Raw genomic sequence first — 12,739 nt, forward strand, 5'->3', positions numbered from 1 at the left:
TCGGAAGTGTCATCCCGATGCCTCGGTCTGATTTCAATATGTGTCTGCTCTTGTTCGATAGGTCCCTGCATGTTTTATTCTGTATATTGTAAGCCGTTAAAAATATCAGTGGAGCTTGAGTTTATCTCTCTCTTGAGTCTCTGGAACCGAATAAAAACCGATGCCCTTTTCTTTTTATTAGCCACTAGAGGGCCTTATCAATTACTACTTTACTGTAACCTCTCTCAAGAAACCTATCAGTCATCTCATCCCGGAACTTTGATAATTCTTCTGTGCTCCAGTATTTCGCCATGTGGGACGCTCAATTTAGTATGGTTGGGATGGAAGATGGAAGCACTGAGCATTGTATTCCCAGCTGTCTTTTTTTCTATAGAGCCTGGTTTCCAGCTTATCCTCCTGATATACACTTTTATGTCTGGAAATGTTATCCTGGTCTTACTGATATCAAGTGTAAAGCTTAAATTCAATTATTTACTATTCATGAGCTTAACAGACTGTTCTGCAGAATTAATAGAGCCCCTCCAGATCACAAGGAGATCATGTATGTATCTCACCCACATTACTATATGTTCATCCAAAATTCTCTGCGGAGCACCTGTTCCTCCCACCAGCCTAGATGTAAACAACCATAACTGGGAGTGAAACTGGTGCCCATCGCAGTCCCTGCTGCTGATGGTATAGCTCACCCTCAAATAGAAAAAAATTATTTTGTAGGCATCTTCTTTAGGACTCTGTGTACTTTACCACAGCTTATCCCTCTTCTTAAAACATGTTGAAATAGATTATACCCCATTGGAATATTTAATTCACTTGTAAGTCCCAAGCACAGTGCACTATGAATACCCAGACCTGTAAATTAAATGCTACAAGTTGGCCTGCAGCACTGATTGTGCCACACACTTAAGTATCACTTTAAACATTTATCAGCCTGCCATTACAGAGCCCGAGTGTGCAGTTTAAACTATCATTTTCACCTGGCAAATGAAACCATTTGGCAGGCCCAAACCTTCCTTTTTTAATACATATTAGTCACCTCTAAGGTAGACAGTGGACTGTCCAAGGTCATGGTGCAGTGTATTTAAAAAGTTGGACAAGTACTTTACAAAGAATTTACTACTACAATGGCTGCCTTTCCAGTAGGATAACATTGGAATTACCTTATAACATTTTATAAATGTAATTTCCAAATGGGAAAAAGTAACTGGTTCATGTTTGGTGACTCTTTAATGCTAATTTAGAATCCTAATTTATGGTGAAGATTGATTTTAAATTGCAATTCTGAAAATGTTCCTTTTAGAAAGTTGCCATTTTCTTGCCTTAGACATTTTGTGCCTGTAGCCTGTCTCTGGGTCACATGGCTGGGTGTGGGTTGACAGTTGGGCTCTGTGTATTCCTCCTGACATCCAGACACAATGGGAGCTTAGATGTAACAGGATGGGCCATCACTGGTACGCTGGGACGGAGGAGTTAGACATAGCCCCACTTATACTTGAATAGGCTGTGTTCTGCCTCCACACAAATGGTTGTGTCATCCCTATAAGTCAGTCTTGATCCATGGCAGGAAGGTGAGCATCTGCACACTTCAAATTCAAAGGCATGACTCTTGAAGCTTCTCACTTCTTCAAAAGCACACCTGTGTATAAAAGGAGCTCAGATATCAAATCTTCAGTACACTACTGAACCTGTTGATACTCTGTCAGGAAGAAGGCATACTATGCTGCTAAAAGGACTGCCACTCTGCTAGACTGCTGGCTCCAGACCAGTGCTGTGGACCTGTGATCCCGCCTGGACTGCTTTGCAGACACAAGGTGTCTCATTGCCGATTCCTGCAGCCCGTCGGAGGTCCCGGCCTGGTAGATCGGTGCGGTGTGTGTGTGGCGGTTGGCTGCGGGGTTGGGAGAACGTGTGTCGTACTGCCGGTCCTGCGGTCGCATTCCATACCGGTGAGTGCTTGCTCTGGCGCTCATACCCTCACTGCCTGTCTCATCGGGACCCGGGACCCACGACGTGGGTGGCGCGCTCCCCGCGTTTCCCCGCTGCTCTTTGCCCGCCTGCGCTGCAGCCTTGACAACCTGGCCTCATTGCATCGAGGACCTCCGGCTTTCCAATGGCTGCAGGGGGGCCCGCTCTGAGACTGCTAGCTCCTTGCTGGGGTGCTGCTCCGGCTGCTTCGAGCCTCCAGGCTGCCTCCTGTCTGTTTCACGGTCCTGCAGCCTTCTCCCTCACCATCTCTTTCTCGAGTTGAGGTCAAGCCTGCTCCTCCTCCGCTCTACTGCCAGCTGCCATCTTCTACGGACGCCTGGCTCTGGCGCTGCATTGAGTACTTGCTGGCTGCTCTGGTACCCCACCCGGGTGCCTCTCATCTGCAGGCCCTGCCTGTGTGCACTTGCACTGCTGGTTTGCCTCCTTCCTCCTTCGTGGCCCCTTGTCTGGGCCCCTGTTCTAGCTGATCTCACCGGTCACCTCCTCCCCAGCGTTTACGCTTCTCGGTGGCTTAGTTGAACCTTGGACTCCTTCCCTGCATCTGTTGTCCTTTGTGGTCAGGTTGGCCCAGCTGGCTGGGGCAGCTCAGTCATGGGAAAAGCAGACCCCAAACAGCCCAAGCTGATATTTGACCAGCGCAGATCAACTTGGCAAGACAGCGCTGCTTTGGACACTGGTGAACCTACTCCCTCATTGGACTCTTGCCCTATGCGCGAAGATGACCTTAAAACAATCATGCTGTATGTAAAGGCTACTGTCTCAGGCATCACTGCTCACCTCGACCAGCTGGCGGCCCATTTGGACACAGTCAAGGCCAGGGCGGATTCTCATGACGCACGGATGAGCCAGGTAGAGGCGAGGGTCTCAGATGGTGAGGACGCTAGGGCTGGTGATCATTAGAAGCTCCTCCAGATGGATGAAGTGCTGGAACTTATTAAAAATAAAAATGAGGATTTTGAAGCATGCTCCCGCAGGAGCAATCTTCGCATTACTGGTGTACTTGAATCCTCCAACATCACCAAAATGGAGGACTTTGTCCAGCAACTTCTTCAAGAGCTCTTTGGTGATATTCAGTCCTCTGTCTTTATTGTTGAATGGGCGCACCGACCGTTCATTGGGTCCACGGCTGGCTCCTGGCCTACCTGCTTGCCCTATCACTGCTAAATTGCTAAACTTTAGGGACCATGATGCAATCTTCCGAGTTGCCTGGGATAAAGGTGAGATCCGCCATCAGGGAAATTCCCTTGCCATTTATCCTGACTACACAATGGCAATGCAGGCCGCCCGATGCAAATTCCTCCCGGCCAAGCGATTGCTCCAAAAGAATGAAGTCTCCTACTCCCTCGCCTATCCGGCCAAACTGAGTGTCAAAAGTGGTGTGCATATGCATATTTCCACCGAGCTGAAACTTGCCCTGGTCTTTGCGAAAAATTTGGGCAAACAGCAACGTCTGCCTCCACCCAGTTCCAGTCCAGAAGATGGGGGTGACACGAGTGATAATGACTGACTCCCACCATTGTTCCTCTCTTGACTTTATCTTTTGCATTCACTAATGGCCCTCAAATGCTCATTGCTGTTTCCTTTTTTGCTATGTTCTGTGGTGATGTTCCCTTGGTGCAGGGTGCCTCAAACATATAATTTTTTTGTCCGCCTCTCACCGTGGCTTGGCCACCCTGTCCTCGTGGCGGGGGTGTACGCTTGGTAGTGCCATGCCTCCATGGGTTATTGTGCTTCTTCCCCTTTCAGTTGGAATTTCCTTGGATGGGCAGGATCGGTATCTCAAGCTGATTGGGGTGGTGGGTTCGGGGGGTGCTATGCACTTTGGTATTGCTTCTTCTTGATCCTCCTTTTCCCTTTAGGGATTCTACTTTGTGGGTGGGGTTGGTTTCTCAACCTATTTGGAGGGCTGGTGTGGGTAGTGAGTCAGGGGGTTCATTGGGGTCATTGCCTCCTCCTCGAGGCTTGTTGTTTTTTTTGTATCATGATATTTTCTGTACTATGTCATTTGTTACATTAGCTTCTGTACTGCACCTCCCTTCACTATCACATCTGGGATCCTCTTTGCATCTCTTTTGTATCTGCCATACACCTCCCTGGTAAAGCGATATGACGGACATCACACTCTGGACGTGGAACGTTTGTGGTCTCAATGACCATCGCAAGGCCCGTTTAGTACATTCCCACCTCGTCCACCATAAGGTCGACATCTGTTTTCTCCAGGAGACCCATGTGCTGCCTGCCACGTCCTCCAGGCTTCTCTCCAGACATTGGGGTGAAACTCACTCTTCCTTCTATTCTTGTTAATCTCGTGGTATTTCCATCCTACTGTGCAAAGGGCTTCCCTGGCATACATCCGAGGTCATTGCGGACCCCGGGGTGCTTTTTCATTTTGTTTGGTACCCTCATTGCTCAACACCTGATTCTTGCAGAAATATACGACCCCAACTCCGATGACCCTGAATTCCTCACGCAGTTTTGAAACATATCTCTTCCCTGGCCCCTGCTGCACTGCTCCGGGGGGGCGATTTTAACATTACACCTTCACCCACCCTTGATTGCTCTGGGCCCCATGTTCTGCATCCTCATGCTACATCTCTCCTCCACTCCATACTCACCGACAATTCACTTCTCGATGTGTGGAGACATACTCATCCGGAGGTGGCCGAGGGCACTCACGTTACAGCCTCTCTGGGCTGCTGGTCCCACCTGGACTTCTGGATCACTGTTCCGGACTCTTTTGCGTGGATCATCTCCATAGAACTTATGGCGCGCACCCTTTCTGACCATGCTCCCGTCCACCTCAGCTTGCTCCACGCGCATGCCCCGCAGCGGATGTTTGCCTGACGGTTGCCCCCTAATGCGCTCCGGGACACAGTGTTCTGCGATGGGATCTAAACTGTATTGTGAACTATTTTGAACTTAACGCAGGCTATGCTGATTCCCCTTCCACTCTCTGGGAAGGCTTTAAGGCATTGATTTAGGCAAATGTATCTCTAAGCAGTCTGCTGTACTGCACTCTATTTGAGGTACCCTTGAGGGACTGGAGGGAGAAATCAAGGCTCTTGACTCTTCGCATTCCCTTTGCCCTATCCCTGACACACCAGCGCACCTTCGGGACAAACTTTCTGACTTTGATGATGAGGCTGACTGTGAACTTTCCTTCCTGGGCAGAGAGGCGAGGGCGTGCCGTTGTGGCAAGGGGGATCGTCCAGGCAACCAATCTTGCGCTGCCTTCAATATCACGGTGCTCCAGGATGGTGGCCCAGACAGAACAACCTCTCCTGAGGAGGTGATTGGTTAGATTCACCACCTTCTATTCTCAACTCTACACCACTGGAGATGTGCCCTTGCCCGACATCCTTTACCAATATTTCAACACTTTGGAGCTTCTCTGGCTGGGCAACAACCACCAGGAGTACCTCAACAAACCCTTCTCCAAGGAGGAGATTGTGGCTGCCGTTAATGGTCTACCTGTCGATAAGGCTCTGGGCTCTGATGGTCTACCTGCATCCTTTTACAAAGCCTTTGTGCCTCTCCTGATCCCGCACCTCACTGCTATGTACAGCGACTCCTTTGAGTGTGACCATTTTCCTTCTTCGCTTTGCGAGGCCCTGCTAACGCTTCTCTTGAAGCCGGACAAGTCCCCCGAGCTCCGAGATTCTTACCGCCCTCTGTACCTCATTAACACCAATAATAAGATCTTCGCTAAGCTGTTGGCCTCCCGTCTCCTTCCGCTCATGCCCCTGATAGCTCACCCAGACCAGTCCAGTTTTATTCTGGGCCGCGCCACGTCGCATAATCTCCGGACTATATTTGCCATTCTCTATCAAATTAACCCTGCACTCCCGGCCACGGCTGCCCTCCTGGACGCTATCAAAGCTTTTGATACTCTTGAATGGCCCTTTCTCTTCTATCTTCTCCCTCGCTTAGGCTTTAGCCACATTTTTCTGCCAAAATCCACCTTCTTTAGTCCCTCCCCACAGCTCGCCTCCGGATCAATGGTCAAATCACAGAGCCTATTCCCGTTGCTAGGAGTAGGAGGCAGGGGTATCCTCTCTCACCCCTGCTTTTTGCTGTAGCTATGGAAACCCGAGCTGCTAGATTCCAGATGCATCACACCCAGAGGGGTCTTGGCATTGCGGCCAGAGCATTGGTCGTCTCCATGTATGCAAACAACATCACTATACATGTCATAAACCATCAAGAAAATATTGGCCCCATGGTCCGCGAGGTGGTGCACTTCGGGGGTTTGTCTGGGATCCAGGTCAACTGGGGTAAATACATTCTCTTTCCCCTGACAGACGCCACTGTTCTCTGCACCCCAGAATATCCATCTGTATGGGCGTCGGACCACTAGATATCTGGGCATCTGGGTCAGCCAGGACGTGGACGAACTCTGGAGGACCAACTTTGGCTGGGCGATTGATTGGCTCAAAAATAGTTTTACCTTTGGCGGTGCCTGCCCTTTTCTCTGGCGGGGCGCATTGCCATCGCTAAGATGGTGGTGCTCCCGAAGTATCAATATTTGTTTCTGAATAGCCCCATCCCTCACTGCTTTTTTGTCCCTAAACTTCACTCCCTTATTATTTCTTTTGTCTGGGCCGGACGTCAGCACAGAATTGCTTACAGTATCCTCACGCTTCCCTCATCGTGTGGCGGAATGGGCTCCCCAGATTTCAAAATTTACGCTACGAGCGCTCAGGCCAGTTTTCTTAACTTCTGGCTACACCCGACTCCTTTCCAGCCCCATGTTGCAGTGGAAGCTGATCTTGCAGCCCCTTGTCCACTCCAGACTGCCATCTTTGCCCCAGTTAAACACCGCGCGGCAAGATTGACACCGTGGAGACTCTGCGTTGAGCCTGGAATGGCCTTGTTAGATACTCCGGCACTAGCATGCTCTCTGCCAATGCCATGCCTTTTGCACACAATCTGGTATTCCCCCCTTTGCAAACCACAGGGGTGGCCAAACGTGCAATGCGCCTGTCCACATTGTCTCACCTCTATCCGACCAGTGGCTTTTTTCCCTTCCAGCCGAGTCTGGTCCCTTCGATACTCTGCTGTATTACCAACATAGAGCGTCCTGCAGAGAGCTGCACCCCTCGTTTCCTCAGCCTCCCCCCTTTGGCTGCCGTCGACTTTTCATACACATCCGCCCCCCCACGCAAACCTGTCTCTAGACTTTATACCCTCAATCTGGCGGCATCCCAGATTTTCACTGACTGTGCCCGGGTGGTTTGGAGCGAGAACCTGGGAACCGATCTCTTGAGGAAGACTGGCTGCACTGCTGCAAGCAGACCAAACGGTTGTCCCCTATCACCGGCACCTCGTTCATTTTAAATATCTGCATAGACTGTACTGTTCTCCCATCCTGCTGCACAAAATGGGCCTCACTCCCAGGGATATGTGTCTCAGCTGCTCATCCCCGGCTGTGGAATTCTCCCATCTTGCCTGGCTGTGCCCAAAGGTCTGTGCATATTGGAGCGCTGTGCGCACCACCATCACTAACACCACCTCTACAGCTGTTACACATGACCAGCTGCGATGTCTTTTAGGTTTCGTGAAATATTGTCTGGAAGCCTCCTGCCGACTCACAGATCTGCTACTTGTTCTTGTTTGGAGAAGGGTTGCCATAGACTTGGGTCGGAGACCGGCTCCCATGATTAGCGCTTGGCTTTAGGACGCTGCGCGCAGTCAGACGCTTTTATCCAAATTCTGGGATTTAATGCTGGCTGGATCCTCCCTGTCGTCTCTTATCTCTTATGCCAGAACGCTTTGGCCCCGCAGCCTCTCCCGCGTCCCCTGCCACCACTCTGACCACGGCGGTCACCGGTGTTGACTTGTAGGGTGTTGCATTCCCCTCTGTGCTTTCTGTCAGCTCTCTGCTGCCTCTCTCATCAGCACTTGATCTTCTCTGGACAACCCCACATCTCTCTCTCACCCCATCCCCTGTCATTTCTATCCAGGTTCTGCTGTGAGATGCTAATGTATAATTGTTCTCATGATGCATGTACCAGATGTGATTCTCTTCTTTTAGTGTGGAACCACCGCCTATGTGCATTGTAACTTGATGTGCAAGTTTATCAATAGAGGATTTTGAAAACTTAATTAAAAAAAGTTCATGACCCCCAAGTAGTGTCGCTCAGTTTGTGGAGCCTTGGTGTGGCTCATGAACTCTTTAAATCAAGCTTTTGGGCTCATCGCAACCGTGAATAAGACCATTCACATTGAGACTGTGTTGCTTGCACTGAAGTTCAGCGTAGGCCACAGCAAGCCCGTCTCTACACACTGCAGCATCGACAGCCCTCGGGATACTACCAACGCGAAGCTCCAGCCCACCCATCCATGACGTTTGGCCTGCTCTCTGCACCACACAACTTCTGCCTGTGATACTCTCCTTGCTACAACGGATTATTCCATCACTGAGCAACCATGTTTCAATATGATTTGTATTTGATCTCTTGTATTAACATTTCAATTACCTGGAATTAATTGTTTTATATTTGTCCATATATTTTACATTTTTCTATGTCATGTTGTCAAGTACAGTATGTTCTGTTTACAAAATCTGTTTTATTATGAATTAATATAAATAAAATGAGAATTTGTATATAAATGTTGAGTACACTGAGTCACTGTTCACATCAATGTGTCTAGTATAGGTCAACAAATGACCATTTAACTGCCTACGTTTGTTTTTTCAATATATACTCTCCTTGCTCCACATGATATTCTCCAATGAGCCTATTGGTAAGTTGAGATGGTAATATTCAGCAGGACTAATCTAGGACTGTATCCGACCCATGCTCTTTTGCAGTCGGCTAGATCTTTTGACTTTGACTCGGTCCAGTGCAACCAGATAACTGTGGTTTGCGGTTTATGAGTTAGGGACTATATTGCAGTTTATTCTTAAAAAATTCATTTATTCTGATCTAATCATTGGATTTTTGTTGTTTTGATCTTCGTTTATTTATTGAACTCTGTTCTATCCCTTTTATGGGATCTTTTACTGTGATGTTTGCATTGTTTTACTGTTTGAAGTCTTGCACACATATTTAGACATTGCCTCTAAGTTAGTTCTGACTGCCCTCTGGCAAGCTACCAGAGTCTTGAAGACATGTTAATTTGGGGTTTGCTTGTACCTTACCCTGACAAGAAGTGTTTTAGCTACTTGAGCAGTGATCTCACCGCAGTCAACCAGTAACCTAGTTTCTCACACAGTCAAAATACCAAGCAATAAAAATCCCAAACCAAGTTAAAAATACAGAGTGTAATGTAATAAACAAACAAAATGATAAAAATCCAGGGGCATACTTAAAAGGGATTTGCCTCCGCTTTTATGGCTTAAAAAGCGGAGATAAAACTATCACCTATTTACAAGAGGGTGCTAACATGCATTATCGCATGTTAGCGTCCTTTGTCCCAACGCCTCCCTTTGCATCTCTAATGAGATGCAAAGTGGGCATCACTGGGCGTACCCTGGATAGTCAACCTTGCAAATATCGCTGACGTTCACATCGCGATATTTACAAGGCTGCTCCAGCATTTTAGTACATATTAGTTTTTGGAGAAAACCGCTGTTTACTCCAAAAAATAATGTCTGCTAAAATGCAGACTTACCTATCCCTACCATTGGGGTGGATTATCACAAGGTTATTGCCGTTTTCCAGCGAACATCGCTGAAAAACCAGCTATGTTCCCTGCAAAACGGCAATAATCTCGCTATCTCTGGAATTTTTATCGCCCTGGAGGAACGCATTGTTAATAACGTGCTACCAGGGCGATAAATTCCAGAGATAGCCTGCGATAAAAAAATTATCGCTAAGCACGGCCAGCGATAATTATTGCTGGCTGTTGATAATATGCCCCCCAGTAAGTGGGACTAGAGATATCAAGTTTCAAAATATGCCAAAATAGTCCCAAAAAGCACTTGGCACCAATATTAGTCTATAGAAAGTGGTAGACCAGTACCTAGTTGTAATTTTAGGCTGAAGGTAATAGAGCGGGTTCATCCGGGGTGAAAGATTTTACCTTCTGACTATGGCCACATGTACCAATATTAGGAATAGTGATTAACTAATTGCAATTTTCTGCGAATCCCAATTAGGTATTCTCTATTCCTGATGCATGAAACTCCATGAGTTTCATTTAGTGATTCCTAGAGGGTTGTAAATCAATGTGGCTCATTAATATTAATGAGATAGGTTGCAATTTGTGACCCATTAGTAATCGCTGAATTCACAGGGATGGTGACCTGTTGAGATCAGCGGACCACCATGTTCATGATTGCTTTAAATATAACAATCTTGAAGGAAAGTGGATTGCATTTAAAAGAACGAAATGAAAAATGTTCTTTTCATTTTTTAGGAGCAGACAGTGGTCCTTGGGACCACTGCCTCCTCCTAAAAAACATTGTTCTCACCATTCACACAGGGGAAGAGGTAAGGGACCCCTTCCCATTTGAAAATGTGTTACCACCAAGTTGGTGGTAAAATGTGAATGTTTTTGCAACTGCATTCATGGTCACAAAAGATTGTTACATAGACCTGTGATTCAGTATTAGGAAGGGACGCCCTAAACGCGCCCCCTCCTAATAGCAAGCCGCTAACCCATTTTGCGATTCGGTAGTATGTTGCACAGGAAAAGCCTTTATTACGATTGCAAACAGATCGATTCTGCAAATCGATGGATTTGTGAAAGGCAACATAGATTCAGACATGTGGCTCTTGATCTTTTATAGAGTTTGTAGGAAAACATAATTTTTGCTTGGTCACCCCAAACAAACTTTTTCATTATTTATTGCTGGTATATGAACTCTGTACACAAGGGCACTACTGTACAGCACTCAGTGTATGTGCTGCTGACCGCTAAAACATGTAGAATTGACTAATCCCTGATTGTCAAATGTAACTTACTATAAATTCCCAGTATATGGTACTCTGTGTTCTTCGTACATATATGTTAAATACTGTTATTGTGCCACCACTAATGAAACCATTTGGAACATGTTTTCAGGCCTCCCCCTGCTGCCAGAATATGCAATTTTAAAACTGCAAATTAGACTTGGCTAACACACTATTTGCCAGGCCTAAACCTTCCTTTTTGATACTTATAAGTCAACCATAGGGTAGGCCCTAAATGCCTGTAGGGCATGGTGCATGATATTTAAAAAGTAGGACAAGTGTACTTACATTTTGTACACTATATATCACAAGTAAATGGTACCCCTGGTACCTAGGGCATGGGTACTAAAGGGGGTCCCTAAGGGCTGCAGCATGGATTGTGCCACCGTAAGGGACCTGCACCCAAATCCATGCTGACTGCCATTGTAGGCTGGGTGAAATGGTGCAAACTATTTTGAAAAAAATGACATTACACACTCCCTGTGTGCCATGCACACTGCATATACTATATGTAAGTCACCCCTACAGCAGGCCTTTGAGCCCTAAGGCAGGGTGTATTATGTTACATGTCAGGGCATTCCTGCATGAGCAGATATGCCCCTGTGATATCTGGTTCCATTGCCACAACATTGCAAGTATTCAGGAGCCATCTTAAGTATATGCACTGGGCACTGGTCATTATGAGTTACCCAGCTACATTATGGCTTCAATGAATATAATGGTGTTTGTTATTAAACAGCTAGTCTTCATATATAAACACTGATATATACTGGATTTAATATGACACACACCAGAGGACACCTTAGAGGTGCCACCTGAACCCTACTATTGGTCTAGTGTTCTGATTGACTGGTCACCCAGCCTGCCACCACGGATGAGTTTCTGACACCCTATAAGTGGGAACAGTGCTCTCTCAGGTCAGGAAACAATGTCTGCTCCAGAGAAGGTGTTATCACCTCCTCCAGCAGGATCGCTACTGAATATGCATACCAAGGCCAGAGCTTTCAAAGCCTCTACTGCCTTTGATAAGCAACCCCAGCTTCCTCCAGTCCTGGAATGCCAACCCTTGCCCTGTGGCCCATTTGGCACCAAAACAGGCAGGAATTTAGCTATGCAGTAGGCGTGCTGCCCCTTCAGACTTGTCACACCCCTAAGGCAGGCTCCCTAATTTGCACCACAAAAGAAGGGTTTCACCATGTTATATGGGTGGACTTAGGAACTCTGGAACAAGGTTAGGCCCACTCCCCACAGGAGGTGGTCAGATAGGGGGTGCAGTGACCCCAGTGTTAAGTAGCCCATTGGTTACTACTCTTCACTCCCCTTAACACCCCTACACTTAGTATTTAGGTAGCCCCCTGACACCAGGAACTCAAATTTGTCTGCCTGAGAAAAGGAGGACAAAGAACAGCCGAGGACGTGAGAACTGTGGACCAGCACCGAACTTGGTGAAAAACCCTGCCTGGCTGCTTCTGTCCCGACAATCACAAAAGCTGACTTGTCCAGAAGTGAAAAATGCTCCCTAAACACTTGGCGGTCTACCCAGCACTTCATCGACCCAGAAACAACTCCCTTGGAGTGAAGGAGCCTCTTTCCTGCACCAGTAGGCGGGACCGCTTATGCCCGGGACAAAGTTCTGTCGACCCCTTGGGCCACGAGTAAGCAGCACACCAGAAGAAGGACTTTGTGGTTCACAGAGGTCATCCTCAGATCATAAGTGAGTACTGAGCTGCTAGACCCTCCAGGAGCACCCCAGCACCAATTCCCAGGGTACCAGAGCCCGTTGCAAGTACCAAGGCTTGTATGAGCTCAGTCGGAACACCACCATCAAAACTTATCTACATATCGATGGACTTCGA

Source organism: Lissotriton vulgaris, chromosome 4_1 (assembly GCF_964263255.1).
Source record: "Lissotriton vulgaris chromosome 4_1, aLisVul1.2, whole genome shotgun sequence".
NCBI lineage: Eukaryota > Metazoa > Chordata > Amphibia > Caudata > Salamandridae > Lissotriton > Lissotriton vulgaris.